Source organism: Peromyscus californicus, unplaced genomic scaffold, assembly GCF_007827085.1.
Source record: "Peromyscus californicus insignis strain IS unplaced genomic scaffold, ASM782708v3 Scaffold_13__1_contigs__length_99412109, whole genome shotgun sequence".
NCBI lineage: Eukaryota > Metazoa > Chordata > Mammalia > Rodentia > Cricetidae > Peromyscus > Peromyscus californicus.
Genome location: NW_026294424.1, coordinates 92,868,518 through 92,885,791, shown reverse-complemented (window position 1 = coordinate 92,885,791; position 17,274 = coordinate 92,868,518). Strand labels below are relative to the sequence as shown.

The window sequence follows — 17,274 nt, the reverse complement described above, 5'->3', positions numbered from 1 at the left end:
ATCTACAATACTGACCAGCATGGCATGCCCATGGGTGTAATAATGGCGCAAATGTTATGGGACTAAACAATCACTTTCTAAATGTGGCCAAGAATTCACGGTGAGGGAGCCCACATTTGCTATCTTTATACCCCAAGAAGAATGCAGCTGTTCACACTTATCCAAGAAGTGTCTGTGTGTAATGGGTAGTGGTTAAAGCAGAAAGTGACAACTGGTCAAAGTTCAGAGGATAAACGTCAGTGGAGTGCTTAGTCACAAGTGGGACATCTCTGTGACCTCCCCTTACCAGAAGGTTCAGGGATCACAGTGACAGAAGGGTTGAAGAGATTGTAAGGACCGGAAGTCAGGGGTCAGGAGCAAACCAGTGTCTTCTGGGCGTAACAGAACTGCTGCACTCATGAACTCACCATAGATGTGGTTTTCTACACAAGATCACAGCAGTCAATATTACAGCATGGAGAGGGAAGGGTCTCACCAACCCCCACATCTTACCGAGAAGCTGCTATGGACAGTTTATGGCTTCTGGGGTGGGGGTAAGAAGTTTTCTTTAAGAGTTTGGTCCCTGCCGGGCGGTGGTGGTGCATGCCTTTAATCCTAGCACTCGGGAGGCAGAGCCAGGCGGATCTCTGTGAGTTCGAGGCCAGCCTGGGCTACCAAGTGAGTTCCAGGAAAGGCGCAAAGCTACACAGAGAAACCCTGTCTCGAAAAACCAAAAAAAAAAAAAAAACAAAAAAAAACAAAAAAAAAAGAGTGTGGTCCCTAGTGAGTCAACCATTCATGATCCAGTGGATGACCCCACACTCAAGAATATAAGGGCAGCACAAATTTCAACAAGTGGATTATTATTTTTTTTAATGACAGGAAGTTAGGCATGGGTAAAGAGGAGGAAGTGTATCTGGGATGAGTTAGGGAGAATAATAGGGATAAATATAAACAAATTACATTGTATAAAATACTCAAAGAATTGCTAAAACACATTATATTCATATATACATATACGTGTTGTGGAATAATCTTTTTATACACTGTGAAGATGTGTCACTCTGACTGGTTTAATAAAAATCTGAACGGTCAATAGCTAGGCAGGATTTCCAGGCACAGAGGATGCTGGGAAGAAGAAAGGCAGACACGTCAGGCAGGAGACTCAGCAGCTTGGGCATTACAAAGTAAAGGTAACTGAGACATGTAAAAGGACATAGATCAAAAGGATTGGTTTATTTAAATTGTAAGAGTTAGTGGGACAAGCCTGAGATAATGGCCAAGCTTTAATAATTAGTAAGAAGTCTCTGTATCATTATTTGTGAGCTGGCAGCCTAAAGAAAAGTCTGACTTCACACACATCATACACACACACACACACACACACACGCACGCACGCACGCACGCACGCACGCACGCACGCACACACACACACACACACACACACAGACATAGACAAATGGCTCACTGGTAGGGCACTTACTTAGTACATGTTGAAAGGCTTAGTTTCAATCCCAGCATCTCATGCAAGGAGACAAAGACAAAGAACTTCAAGTTACTATTCTATCTCACTGGGCTCCAACCAAGACTGCAGAACAAGGGATTTGCACATCAATTTTAGGTTTTATAAAGATTCATTGTGGATAGTGGTGGCATATGCCTTTAATACCCAGCACTGGGGAGGCAGAGGCAGGGGGATCTCTGGGAGTTCCGAGGCCAGCCTGGTCTACAGAGTGAGTTCCATGACAGCCAGGGCTACACAGAGAAACCTTTTCTTGAAATCCCTCCCCTAAAAAAGGTTCATTGTAATGTCACTTTAGTAGAGGCAGATGCTACCTCAAGGACACATGAGCACGAAAATCTCTGAAAAATAAATATTCTTTGAGTCTTCAACACCATGGTCCTTTTCCTTCCAAATGAGGTTTTATTTCACTGCTTATCCCAACAGAATCTTGTAAAGTGTTAGTCCCAGAGCACAGATGAGGTAGCTACCCATGTCAGATTTAACATGAGGCTCAGCTATGCTGTCCATTTACAACTGTATTCTAAAATATCTTTCTCCATCTGGGAGAAATCTGAGTCCCTTTTCCCATGGCTTTAAGAAGTAAATCTGCATTATTTTATTTTAAAAGAAAAGGTTTTCTCTCTCTCTCTCTCTCTCCCTCCCTCCCTCCCTCCCTCCCTCCCTCCCTCCCTCCCTCCCTCCCTCCCTCCCTCAATCCCACCCTCCCTCTCTTTCCCTCCCCCTCCCCTTCTTCTCAGTGTAATGTGATTAGGGCAGATTAGAGGCTTGAGGGTATGAGCATCCTCATACTCTTCTGCATCCATACGTGACAAGTCATGTGGCCAAATCTTCCCCTGCCATCCAGGCTGAGAACACCTCACCCGCCAAGCTCAGTTTTACAAAACATACACCTTTAACAAAAAAGTAAATAAATAAATAAATAAATAAATAAATAAATATGGGGCAGAAAGAAACAGTCGGCCCAACACATGTTGAATTCAAGGGGAATTCATTTTTCACCTTTGACCAGAGGAAACTGATTCCAGGTAAGAGAGAGTGCCTCAGTCCTTTTCCTTCTCAGAATAGGAAACAGTGAACACAGCCAAGAGCTGACAGCACCAGTGCCTGCTTGCCACCAGAGAAGCCAACCAGGATGCCAGAAGCCAGAAAGAGAACACTCCTCAGTGGGCCAGTAGGTCAGGGCGCAGCTCTTACAGGCACCACTGGTAAACACCACTTAGACTCTCACAGTCCCCAGCTGCTCATCTCACCCACTGCACAGTTCTCACCCTGCCTGACCCCCCCTCGCCCTCCACCCAGGAGAGTTCAGGGTCACATGAGAAATGAGTCCACCATCCAGCACAGCACTCAGAGCTTTGGCAATTATTATCTGAAGCAAAAACTGGACAAATTTCCCTGGAGATTTCAGCCAACATCCTTTTTAACTATATTCTTGTCTGGAAAGATACATCACTATTTGTTTCTACAGTGGATTTTGGGTTTGTTCTCAAGAACTTAATTTTATCCCACTCACAGTCAGGTTGGTATTTTTAAAATTTATGCACACCTTACATAAAACCCCCAAAAAATTATTAGAGAGAAACCACCATGTGTTAAATCCAAAGCCCTCAGATGCTGAAATAAAAGCAATGACAGCAATGTGGCTGAAAGTCAAGGAGTTTCTCATGCAGAGAGAGTCACACACACACACACACACACACACACACACACACACACACACACACCAGTATCCTGTTGTTGTTGTGTGTTACTTCCATGTACATCAAACAATATTCCGGACCTCAAAACTTGAGTCTGTCCTTGTTCCCTTGGAAAGATCTTCACTAAAATCACTTCTCCTCTGTGTGAAAGGATGATGTTATTTGTTTTAGAATTGACAGCTCCACCTTCCACCATGTCTAAGGCATTCTCTGACAGCGTTACTATGACTCTAAGAGAGAACAGAATTCTGAAGTGTTTTCTGGAAGTTGGACACTCAGGAGAGATGGAAAGAGAAGTTTTAGTGTTGAGTTCTCTTGAAAGTTAAGAAGTATCCTCAGAGAAGATGAATTAAGTACCCAGGAATTTAAAAGAGGACTGAGAAGCCCTCGGGTAGCTTTAGACTTGCTTTCTAGCTTTTTCTAATACAGTAATCCTGTATGCTGTTGATGGCCAGTTCAATACTAATACCATGTCTTGCCCTCAAGAGCTAGTCATGAGATCTTAATTAGAACTGGGGAAGAGCCGGCACTGAATCAGCCTGTCCATCTTCCCAGAAACTGAGTAAAGCTTTTAAATGCCACTGCAAACATCCCCAGATTTCAATTAATTTGTCTTATTTAGTACCAACAATAGGAAACTTTTGACTTACAGATAAACAAATCTTTGACAACGTTTATATTTCCAGTACCTAGCCTGATTTACTCACTTCCTTTTTTTAAGAATGGGATGAAATAATGGTGTCTTGGAAGGCTAAAACAGGAGTAATATAAAATACGATGAGTAATACGATGAAAACAGGAACAACTTGAGAGGTTCGGATGAATTGGAACAGATGACAACGGAGCCAGGGTCTCCTTTACGAGGCAGTATTGGACAACCTAGCGTCTCTGAGGAACTCGGAGTAACAGTCTTTGAGGACTGACACAAGATATGCTACTGAAGTTGTTTTCTGTTTTTTGGTTTTTTTTTTCTTAATGAGAACGTACTGCATGCTTCTTTTTAAAAGTAGATGGATACTTCCTCAAAAAAAAACCCTACTCGTTCAAAAACTCTAAACCCATCTCTGTGTCTTTAAATTCACCGAAGAGTCTCTGTCACTTTTTGGTAACACAATATATATTGAAATCTACCTCCACAGGCCAGTTGTCTAGGCAACTCTGGCTAAAACACCACCGGAGGAAAGGCGAAGGTGGATTGCCAGAGAAAGAGCTGTACTAATTGCATCTGTTTTGCAAGTCAGAAACACAGGATGCCTGCCTGCTTGTGTTGCGTGCGGGGGCACACACACACACACACACACACACACACACACACACACACACTTACACACACGCGCGCGCTCATGCACACACTCCTGTACACAGGCTCACACACACACACACACACAGGCACACGCACTGAACCAGCGTAGGTCCCAGCGCTGCCCCTGGCTCGCAGCAGCCCCCCTCCCTGTCCCTGTAGCCTGAAGCTGCTACCCACCCACCCTCCGAATGGTTCCTCCACCTCCCGCAGCAGTCACACCACCTACCCTGCTGGGGCCGAGGGACCTACGCGGGATGGCGACTGCTCCGACGTCCCAGGCTCCTAGGACTGGCCAGAAGATGAGTTCAGGCCGGCGGGGTGCCCTTCACTTCCCACAGCCAGGGCAAGCGCAGAGCCCCATTCGCCTGGCCTGCGCGCTGCTCTCGGAGGAGGAAGCCCCGGGTGGCCGCAGAGCCAGCCGCAGCTGCGCGGAAAGTTGGGGGGAATCCCCCAGTCGTCGCTGTCTCGCTCTAGTCCTGTCCCCTCCGCAGCCTGGGGGCCCCCCGCCGGCCTGCGATCTCCTCCCGAGACCCACTGGCTTTCTTTCACCCGGGTCGAGTTGCCACATGCACTTGAGAAATCCTAGCAGTTGCGCAAAAGAGTCCTGAAGTTAGAAAGAGTGATTGTGTGTGAATGTGTAAATATACAGTACAAGAGGCTGGAACAACTGAGCGGGGCCAGCCCGCAGACGCTGCCGGGTTTCGGGTTTCAGTTGGCAGCTGGCGGCTTCAGAGGACCCGAGCGGCACCGATGGGATGGCGGGAGCCCCGCCCTGCACGCCAGCTTCACCTCCCTCCAGAGCCCTGCTGGGCTCCCCACCAGACACCGCCTGCCAGCCTGCGCCCTCCACAGTTGGCAGAGCTCCTTTCAACCGAAGTGCAACATGAGTGAGTGCTGGTCACAGATCCTCTGGGTGACGGCTGAGTGGAGTATCAATAATACCAAGCTCCCACTCCTGCGTTTCTTCACCAAGACCCACACCATGGTTATATGTGCTGCCACTGCCTCTGCTTCTGCGGAAACCTTACTTCTTTAGCCTAAGCCTTTGTTCGTGGATATGCATAAACATGCATATTTACATGAGTGCCCCCTCATCCGGCATCTAGAGAAATGCTAAGTATAATGAAAGGTCTTGACACCCTTTCAGAGTTCTCAGAATCATGCCCCAAGAAAGAGAACACAGAAGAAAAGAGGTTCCTGATGGAGCCTCCCCTCCGCAACCCCATCCACTGCCACATACACAAAACCCATTTCAAATGGACAGCTTATGGTTCTGGGTATTAGGCACTCTCTGCTTCATTGAAGTCTTGTGTTTTAGATTGTTTAGAAACTGTCATGAGATTTTTTTTGTCTTTAGGAATGTCCAGGTACAGTCTCAGGTTGACAAACCCCCCAGACGAAAGTCTGGATGGGCATTAATAGGTGTTTCCTCTCTGTTGCCTTCAGGATTCCATGGGGGAAAAAAAAAAAAAAATGAATCTGCTCCATCCCAGGCTGAGGTCCCACTAGAAAATTGATTTTTCTGTCAGGAGAAGCCTCAGTCCTTTAATGAATTAAATTAAGTTTGGGGGGGGGATAACCTCTTTTGCCATTTCCTTTAAAAAAAAATGTGTGTAGAATTCACTCACGAGGCCTGTTTTCTAATTGGTGGGGACAAATGACCTTCATCAACTCACAGGGCCTTGCATGTGGCAATGGCACTCTGTTACACCGGCAGGTGACAGCCGATGGGCTGCTTTAGTTGAGAGCTGCAAAATGATGAAATTAACCAAAATGAAGTCTGTACACATTTTACGGCCTAAAAGCCTCCAGAAGACAAGTGTCAGCAGGTATGATTCAAGACGGTGACATTTCAAAAAGGCAAGAAGGCTATTATATTGGGCGCCTACCTCGGGATATAACAAATGTTACCACAGCAATTTGGGCCCAAGGTGATACAAAATTGAATGCAGGGTGGTTGTTGGGCAGTCCCCTGTCAGAAAGATGAAGACACACTCCATCCTTGTGCCCAAGGCCTTTGGCCTTCACATCCATGTCTCTATTTCCTCCACTTGACACCACCTCACCAGTGAGTGTGATGTATGGGGTTCTTGGGCTATTGGAAACACAGAAAGAGGAGAAGGTTGTCATGGAGATGGCAGGTGGGATGAAGGAAGAGTTGCATCTGCTACCACAGACCACAGTCTTTCCTGCAGAAAGAGAAGGGCCTTGCTGAAGCCTGATGGGATTTAGACAGAAGTCTGTGACACGGGAATACAAGTTGAACCAGAAAACACTTAGCTGATCACTAGATTCTGGCTGTGTTATAATCCCCCTGAGGGTTAGCTGGGTTGGGACACAACTTTCCTATACCCTGTAACAACTTTAAGAAGAGATAAATTCTGAAAGCAGTGGCAGACCCCTTATTGTCACCAGAGGAGGAGACTAATAAGGCTCCCACAAATCTCTAGGAAGTGATGTCTCTCCTTCATCTCCAGGGTGTCTGCTGAGACTATGCCAAAGGGTCATTTGAAGTAAATGTGTCAAGTCAACTGTAATCCCAGGTGGGAAGCATGTAGATGTAACAGTCTTATTAAATAAGAGACACAGAGCCAAATGCAGAGTTAAAAGCCCAAGAGGTTAGAGTATCAGCTAAGAGCTGAGACTAAAAACCCTTTCTTACCCTTCACTGCTGCTATCGTCCTTCCCCTCAGCAAGAGAGCTACTTCCTGTGTATCTGTCTGTTTATTGACTTTATGTTCTGCCTTCTCATTGGTTGTAAACCCAACCACATGACCTCCTCTTCACTGCCTGTCTATACAGACCTCCAGGTCTTCTATGGTTGGTATTGAGATTAAAGGCGTGTGTCTCCATGCTGGCTGTATCCTTGGACACACAGAGATCTGCCTGTCATGTGATCGGGATTAAAGGTGTGCACCACCACCGCCTGGCTTTCTGCTATGGCTTGCTATTAGCTCTTACCCCCAGGCAACTTTATTTATTGACATACAAATAAAATCACATTTCAGTACAAATAAAATATCACCATAAAAGCAAATTGTCAACAAACTCTACAAAACCCAGGATTGATTCCAAGGACCAAACTAACTTCCTAGGAATCTTGGGTCCTGGATATCTTCTGAATAACAGCTAGGAAAAAGACACAAGCTCCCAGGTAGAACTTGAGGGGGGTATACTCTATACATGGAGGGTATAGAATGCCTTCATGACCAGGGAGGCAATCCAGAGATTAGAAATCAAATGGAAACAGGACAAAAGGAAGAAGATAACGGCCTTACATCTGCGCAGCTTGTCCAGGTGTCAGTCAAGGTCAGAAACACTAAGCCCCCTGGACATGACTCCTGTTAGGTCATCCTTTAAAAGGAATTTAGTTAGGAGAAACTGAATATCATTTGTAAAATCGATCGGTCTAATGTTTCAATATACGAGTCAAGTGTTACTATTGAACAAGTATGGAATAAAAATGTGTTTTAATGGGATTTCCTCATTTAAAAATTGCTCTTTTCCAGCAGACTCCTTGCCAGATTCCTTGAAGCCCTAACATAGAGCTGGTCATTGTCACGCCACCCAATTGTTCATTAATATCAGAGATGGGGCCCTTTAATTATGTTTTTTCTTATGAAAACATAAATTCCTAAGAGGGCAAAACACACAGTAACAAAACAGAACAGTCAAGAGTTGCCAAGCTCCTTGCATTTCCTACAGGCTCCCATCAACAGCACAGAACTTGTGTGGGTGCTATGTGCACCGAGATCGGGTTTCAGGATGGAGCTAGGTGGCTGGGCTTTAGAGCATGGCCATTTCTGAACGCCTGTTTTGATTTTTTTTTTCTTTTTGTTTCCCATTGGAAATTCCTTCCCAACAAAGTCCAGCTTTGTCTTAGCAAAGTGAAATGGTGTACAAACTGATGACATGACTGCTGTGTGGTATGGTTAGGGGGAGGTTTTTTTTGTTTTTTTTTTTTTAATGGTAGATATGAGAGAGAGGACAGCCAGAGGCATCTGGAAGAGTCCAGAGCAGGGAGAGAAAGCAGTAGACTGAACATGGCCAGCAGAATGGACATGGACGTGGCTGTCTGCAAGAGAGGGGAGAATAGCTGAGGACAGAGAACAGAGAAAATATAGTGAGAGAAACAGAAGAGAACGAGAGCAAGTAAGAAAGAAGGAGAGAGAGAGAGAATAGCAGGGTTATAAGATGTAGATGTAACCATCTTATTCAATAAGAAACACAGAGCCAATGCAGAGATGAAAGCCCAAGAGGTCAGAGCTAAGAACTAAAACCCTTACCCTTCACTGCTGTTGCTGTCCTCTTCAGCAAGAGAGCTACTTCCTGTGTGTTTGTCTTTATATAGACTTTCTGTTCTGCCTTCTCATTGGTTGTAAACCCAACCACATGACCTCCTCATCACTGCCCATCTCTACAGACCTCCAGGTCTTCTATGGTTGGTATTGAGATTAAAGGCGTGTGTCTCCATGCTGGCTGTATCCTTGAACACACAGAGATCTCTGCTAGGCTCTGCCTCCTAAGTGCTGGGATTAAAGGTGTGTACCACCACTGCCCCCAGCTTCTGCTATGGCTTGCTATTAGCTCTGACCCCCAGGCAACTTTATTTATTGACATACAAATAAAATCACATTTCAGTACAAATAAAATATCACCATAGAAAGGAGAATGAGTAACTGGAGGAGGGAAGCCCTGAGAGCTGGAAGGAGTTTGGGGTACAAGCAGGTAAGAATGTATAGGATGCTAGCATGGACTTTGAAAATGTGTAGCAGGTACTAGTGGTACTGAGAGAGCCCGGAGGCCAGCATGGGCTTTGATATGCTAATAGTCACTACAGGTAGCCATATGTTCCTTCTGCCAAAGGTAAGCAACATGACTCCTTTTGATAGAGGAGAACCAGCTTCACAAGTTCCTGAGGAACCAATGGCTTTTAGCCAATGGCCTAAAATCAGCCTATGGTCCAGGTTGAGCTCATTTCTGGATATATGAACTGCCTTTTGCAGTTTGGGGAATTGGAATTTCCTTTAGACCTAACAATGGAAAGACACAAGGGACCACACTCTCTGTCAGAAGATACTGGGTCACATGATTCAGGGAAAGGAGGTACTATTGCCTCAATGAGCAGAATAAATCCTGCTACATCTCAGGTACAAATACAATAATGAAGAGGAGTAAAAAGAGCATAGGAGGAGAATCTCCTGTGGTGTCCTTCCCACTCAGATATTCCATCTCAAATTGGCTATCAATGAGATCAGATATCAATTAGAGCAGCTATAGTCACTGGCCTAAAAGAAAAAGTTCAATGTCATTTACAGCCTGAATATGGCACAGTGTCAGCCATTGGCACACACCTATAAACTGGCATAACTTCGGTAGCAGAACAAGTCATATTCCACCCTCCCATACCACCAGAGTGAACGGTACAAGAAAGCCACAGTGAAATATATATCTACATTTAATCTAATTAAAAGTTAGCTCAACCCTTGGGATTTGGAAGATATAGAGCTACATAAAAGAAACAGTAAAGAATGTCCATGACTTCCACATTTATACATAAATATTATTACTGTGTTGAATGCATATAATTTTTGAAAACTCTTGAGTATATGTCTAGCTTGTTTAGTGGTCTGGATGATGTTAAAAAGCCAAGCACTTGGCCAAGATCCTGGAGTTCAGTGGGAGAGAAAGAGGAAGGATTATAAGAGCAAGGGGGATCAGAATCATGATGGGAAAAAACACAGAGACAGCTGACCCAAGCTAGTGAGAGCTCATGGACTCTGGACTCACAGTTGGGGAGCCTGCATGGGACTGCACTAGGCCTTCTGAATGTGGGCAAAAGTTGCGTGGCTTGATGTGTTTGTGGGTCCTCTGGCCGTGGGACCAGGACTTATCCTGGGTCCACGAACTGACTTTTTATAGCCCATTCCCTATGGTGCAATGCCTTACGCAGCCTTTATGCAAGGAGGAGGGGCTAGGTCCAGCCTCAACTTGGTATGCCAGCTTGTGTGACTACCCAAGGGAGGTCTTACCCTCTATGGGGAGGGGATGGATGTGGGATGGGGGTAGGTGGAGGGAAGTGGGAGAAGGGGACAGAGGTGGAACAGGGATTGGTATATAAAAGGAAAGGAAAAATTTTTAATAAATAAATAAAAGAAGGGGTTTGTTTGTTTATTTTGGGGTGGGTGGTTTTTTTTTTTTTACTTTGGCCTGGACTCCAAATTCCACTCACAGTTTTCAATTCCAATTAAAACTGTTTTCCTTGACGCTTTTTAATCCTAGATTCAGAACTAGAGAGATGGCTCAGCAGTCAAGAGCACTTGCTGCTCTTCCAGAGAACTGGAGTTCATCTCCCAGAACCCATGCCCTGCCTGGCCACTCACTACCACCTGTAATCCCAGCTCCAGGGCATCTACTTCCTGTGATACCTCCATGGGCACAGGCTCATGTGGCATACATTCACATAAATAAAATAAAATAACAAATAAATAGACCTAGATTCAGAAACTCATCAGATTCTGTTAAAGAAATAATCTCTCCCTTGCAGGTACAGCCTGTTTCCTTTAGCTGGATCCCCGGTATTTCTGCTTTATACTTGTGTGTTGTTTCTAAATATCTAATTATTCTAGAGTTTCTTTGTGTTTATTCAGTCACAATGTTTCTAAGACAGACTTTATTACTATCTTGGTTTCATATAGCCTTTTTTTCTGTACTTACCCATGAGCAAAGGCATGTTTGAACACACATACATGCACATAATCACACACACAAACACATGCACACACACACAAACACATGCATGTTCATGCACACATGCATATGCACACATGTACACACATGCATGCACACACCATGCACATTCAAATCACACACATAAGGTCAAACAGTTCCCTAGACATGTATCTTTTCCCTTGTGGACTCAGCTATGAATACAAAACTGAGAACATGTAACAACCTGGTTTCATTTGAGTATATTCTAATCCTTGTAATCTATCCAGACACTCCTCAGTCATTCTCTTTTTATCGTATTTTAAGCTTTATAAATAATGGGTGTACTTTCTGCCTCCAATTTTTTCTCATCCCTCTGCATTGCCTGCTTTGTTTATTCTCAGATAATTTGAAAGCTAGTGAGAAGGATGAACCGTAGTTCACTGTGGATTCATGGAGTCAGGATGCAAGTGTGAGAAGCGCTGACTGCCACGGGGCGCAGGTGCTGTCCAAAATGGATTGAATACTTGATCCAGTGCTGTTTCCCAGGTTTCAGGTATGAATGAGACTTTGGGCTAAGGTCATTGCTTTAAGTCATGTATAAACCTAACCAAACTATCAAGGGGACAACCTGATTGATTGTTACAGACTGTTGATATAACTATCAATTAAACAAAGCACTTTTTAAGAGGAGCTAAGTTTAAAAAAAAACAGAAGTAGATCAGTATAACTCATTCAAATACGTAAGTAAAGGAAATAATAAAATGATAGGAACATTCCTTGTAATTTTACAAGTGCCTTCCAATAGTGAAGGATTTTTCTCATAGCAAACCTAGAAAGGTCCATTATTGTTTGCTTTTTGCAAAAGGAAGGACATCACATTGTACTGTTCCTTCTCCCATAAGCTGTAAAGGTCGAGATAAGTCTTGGGCTAAAACTATCCAAGCACCAGTTCAGGCTTCTTCGCACTAATGTGACAGTGATAATATCTCCCTATGCAAGGGGCAGCCCAATGTTGCTTTCATGGGTTACAAGTACCCAAGTACTTGACAACAATTGTTATCCTCTTATGAAGAGGGAGATTATTGTCCTCATACAGACCAATTTTAAATCTCATTAAAGTTATTAATGTGAACACCCTGTCCTATCCAATCTTTTATTCAAGTTTTGCACCAATAGCAAAGTGGACTGCTTTCCGTTTCCCCTGTTAACGGGGCTCGCCAAAAGCAGGCAGAAATATCAGGAAGGGGAGCAGGAGTGGGTTAGATAATTCAGGAACTTGAAAAGTTAGGCCCTAAAAATGAGTGTTACATTTCAGATCTTAAAACTAACATCTGGCAGTGAAACTAAATAAAATAATAATAAGCTTGTTTGAAAAAAAAAAACAGAAAAGATAATCCAAGGATTATTGCTGCCATAAGGACCAGCCTTCAGCAACTTGGGGATTGAGGGGGATCCACGGAGTCAGCAGACTAATCACTCAACTTCACTTTTCTATTTGAGGGAGTAAAACTTAACTCTCTGGGGCTGGTGAAAAGGGAACACACACACACACACACACACACACACACACACACACACACACACACACACCTTTAGGGTCTCGCCATCATCCTCTCTCTTCTTTATTTCTTTACTTACTTCTATCCAGATGTTTCTCTTTTGCCTCTCTTGATGTTTCCCTTCCAACTTTACTTTTTCCCTTACAGCTTGTATACCCCAGCAAAATCTTTCAAGCAGTATAAAAATTTCATTGTGGTTACATTCTATTTGTCAAGTGCGTGATTACAAAGAATACAAGTAAAAAACAGGAAGTTTTCCATACCCCTTACATGATTAAACATTTTATGTATTACAGGTGAAAATCAAACTGTTCTCAAGAACCCACATACATTCACACCCAAGCAACTTGCTATAGATTGACAGAGTACAAACAAGCAAAATATTTTCTCAGATAGTTCTTTTGCTGGCAGGCTACATTTCGCAGTTACAAAGAAATGATCAATCACTTTATTATTTATCTCAAAAGGTAAATAAGAAATCTTAAAGAATCACAAATCTAAACTTTTATATATGAAAAAGAATCAGTCAGCTTTACTTTAAATCTTTAGAGTACATAATCACTCATCAATAGTTTTTATATCAGGAAGCTGAGGGCAGAAATGGATATAAGGAATTAATCATCACCTTTGATCACCAACCCATCCTAGCAAGAAAGAAACACCAGCCAGCAATAGCCATTGTTTCATTCTGTGATCTCAATGAGTCCCTTGTTCAACTACTAAAAGTGTGTCTTTCTAAACTTTAAATTGTTCCCCAAGATTTTCTATCTCAAAGCCATTAAAACACACACACACACACACACACACACACACACACACACACACACACACACACCTTAGCCTAAACTTACTAACAGTCTACATGTCTAAATTCTTTCTAAGGATAGTGGTTGAATCATTAACCTGCTCCAGCAGCAATGCTTAGAAAAAGTCAAACACTACTATTGCAAGGACCAGTAACACTGCACAGTGAGGGTCTATAAACCCCCTGAGAGTTTCATGCAACCTAGAGATTGTGAGAGAAGTGGTGACCATGAGGGCAACTATCAGAGCTGTACTCAACACAGCATGAGGTCCTCAGGGCTTTGCCTCTCCAAGGCTCACACTCAGGCGTGGCTTTGCCAATCAGCCAGCAGTGTTCCGTGAGTTCCAATGCTGCCTGCTGTTGGTCCCCTCCCAAGGCCCCCAACAAAGGATGGCTGGTTAAAGACTAGAACTGGAGGTCATAAGCTCCTTGATATTTGAAAAATCATTGTAACAAATATTCTGGAAAGTCAATTAAAAATATACAAATGTTGATACATTTTTTAAATCATCTCCTAGGTTTCCCAGTAATATTTCAAGAAGACAATAATCAAAGGAGGTGCCCCAAGATGTGGGCTACTGAACCAAGAACAAAGGTAGAGCCACATCACTATTCCTTCTTCTCTGGTGCTTATGGTTGAAAATGCTTATCTTGTAAAGTTGAAAGACTAAACTGAGGGGTGTGTTGACAAACTGGGATTGGAATTAGGTGACAAAAGGGAGAGTTTCTAAATGCTAAGCAGACTGACCTATGTGTCCTTGGAGGTAGGCTTTTGTCCTTGTGCATTTACTTCAAGGAAATCTTGGGGAAAGAGGCTTGTAAATGACAGTAATGGAATCCCAAGAGATGGAAATTGAAGCACCAGGACTTCAGCCTGAGACACTGATAGATGTTCGAGAAGGATGCTCTGCTGCAGCACTCAGGAGAGTGGCCCCTGCACCTCTCCTTGGCAACACAGTAGAGCTGTCCCTGATGGTGCAGGTGTAAGAGAGCAGACCCTGAGGGCATGAAAGCAGGAGAACTGGCCTGCCCCTTGCTCATTGCTGCAAGGGGTGAATTCGCCAAGGCTACGCTGGAGAGCTCATCCTGGTTGTGAGGACGGGGGAGAGCTAGCAGGCTGACCAACCCTGCAACTCCCCAGGCCCAGGAACCAGGGTTATGAGTTGGCCACCCCAACATCCACCCCATCTATGATCTGCAGGAGATGTGAAGGGGCTGGTCCTACAGACCCAAATCTGTAGCATCTCCATGACACGGGGGAGCAACAAGAGGAGTTTCAGGGAGGGCCCAGCACTGATAGTGTAGCAGAAACCAGAGGCTTCGGACCAGACCAATGACGCTTTGCAATGAACACTTGCAAGTAAAGATACATGGATGAAGGGATTTACTGCGTGACTCACTGGGTCACACAGCTTTCATGATGAGATTTTTCCTTTTTTTCTTTTTTTCTCTTAAATTTTATTTTATTGTGTGGGGAGGGAGGTTTTCAAGGGCAGAGGGCAATACAAAGGGATGGCGAAATGAACAGAATCAAGATACATGATGTAGAAAACAAAGAATAAATAAATCTTTTATTTTTTAAAGGATACTTTGGATGGAACTCTCTTATTTCACTCCAATGTTCTCTGGCAATAACTTTGTAGAAAAAATTTTCCAAGTTTATGATGAAAGCAATAACCAAAGCAAACAAACAGAGACAGCCCAGCAAAATAATTTAAGATAGGTCTGGAGCAAACCCCTCCTAGCTGGGGTGGGGATGGTGCGCTGCTCACCATGGTACCAGCATCAGTAGAAATAGCAACGTGGGGTCCACTGGCCACTTGTAGGTTCACCTCTGCGACAAAATAAAGCTATGAGGTCAGAGAAGGAACAGTAACAAAAATCTGTGTTGGGGATATATCGATAGCTCCCAAGGACAGGAAATGAGATTCTGAAAGTCCAGGTAGGACTGTGATTTCCACTGATCCTATTAGTTACCCAGAGCCATGCCTAAAGTTTGCAATCAAAGCCTTCACAAACATCTGAGTAAGGTAAATTTTGTCTAAATCACTGTCTAAATTCCTTAAAGTTGTTACAGATATTCAAGTTTCAAGTGTCCTACAGGACCTGAGAATTCAGGGGGGGGGGCATAGTTAAGGCCAAAGCCATCAGTTTCAAAAGAGAGAATATTGAAAGAATAAGAAAATTCAAAAAGCAGCTAGTTGTTGTGGACATGGATAATTCCCTTAATCCAGTCAAAAATCTCTTGTCACCTCTGAAATGCAAGACTGTCTGCAGTGTGAAGTCAATTCTCATATCATCTGTCCCTTTAAGAAATTTACATTTGATCACTGAAATGAGTGAATTAAAGAATTTTGTATGTTTTTTTCAGTAGTCATGAAACTTTAAAATGAAATAGAATTATTTATTTAATATACTACAATAAATAAGATTAATATGTGGTCTATATTTTGTGGGGTTTGCTATAACACCATTGGTCATCCCTGAGCTTAAAGAAGTCGAAAGTTATTTACTATATGGAGAGCTTTTGAATTATTCATTACCCAAGGCATCAGTATTCAGAACTTGGAGGAGTAATATATACCCAGGTTCCTTCTTCCGTCTATTTTATTGTGTTCCAATTACTACTGTAGCATGGATAAACCAGCATACACTCTCTCTTTCTCCTGGAAAGACAACAATGACATCAGAGGAGTTGATAACATCAGAGAGACCCACGCTGTCATCTCCCATTTATCAGACAGACCCCAAAGAAGAAGCTGCACATAGAAAGACCCGCGTCTTCCCCCACCTGTTTCCAATGCCTGTGCTCCTGACCTGAGGAGACAGGAAAGAGGAAGGACCACACAGCCGCTCTGTCTGAGAACTAAAACATCAGGATCTACCAGAAACGGACTCAGACTGCCCCTCTCGGTATGGAATGACTAAAAGGAAAATTACTGTTGAATTCACAGAGTTTCTGAATCCTTTTATGTTTTATCAATCAGTGGAATTGATATGACTCATATGTAAAGGTTCTTTTAAATATTTTGACATGAGACTAGTTCTCTTTCCAGCACTCTCGAGGCTGAGGCAGGAGGATGGAGACATTGGGGCCAATCGAGGCTACACAGCAATACTTGGCTTCCAAAAACAATCAAACAAGCAAACACTTAAGAGTCCCCCCAAATTGAGGAAAAACATTGGGCTTTTGTCTTATAACCCACCTCTTCTCTGAGCTGGCATTGTGCTCCGGAGGTAGAAGCATGCTGGGGAGCAGCATCTTCCATTTTAACTGTTCGCTAACGATCATGATCAGCATTAACTCATTACAGTTCACTGTGGAACTGTCATGGTCACAGCAATTTCTACAGTTGAAATACCCTCTTACTATGAATTCGCCAACAGAGACATGAGAGAAATGTGCATAAGAGATTTCTTACAAAGAAAAAAAACTATTGAGCTTGTTTCAAAATAGCTTAATCATTATTGCTACCATTAATGGAACTCATTAAAATGGCTGCCATTAGTCTTTCTAGATGGCTCTACCATAATTCAATTTTAATTAACTTGATCATTATTTTTTAACAATGCTAATAAACAAGCTATGCTACACCCTTATTCTAACCTTGGCTCTTTCAATGAAGAATTTAGAGGCTTAGACCTTTTCCTTCCTCTCTTTTTAAAATTGCTATACTGATACTGAACAAACT

General features: G+C 43.2%; 1 protein-coding gene across 4 annotated transcripts in view; it reads right to left on the bottom strand.

Moving 5' to 3' along the window:
- The window catches only part of Arhgap24 (Rho GTPase activating protein 24), a 664,750-nt gene that overhangs the window by 414,621 nt on the left and 232,855 nt on the right, over window positions 1-17,274 (bottom strand). The window contains exon 1 of one of the 4 annotated variants that reach the window (XM_052735535.1): window positions 4,734-4,847. The exons of the other annotated variants lie outside the window; for them this stretch is intronic. The gene's annotated coding sequence lies outside the window, so the exon portion shown is untranslated. Of the gene's footprint in view, window positions 1-4,733; window positions 4,848-17,274 lie in introns of those variants that run through there. 4 annotated transcript variants of the gene reach the window in all.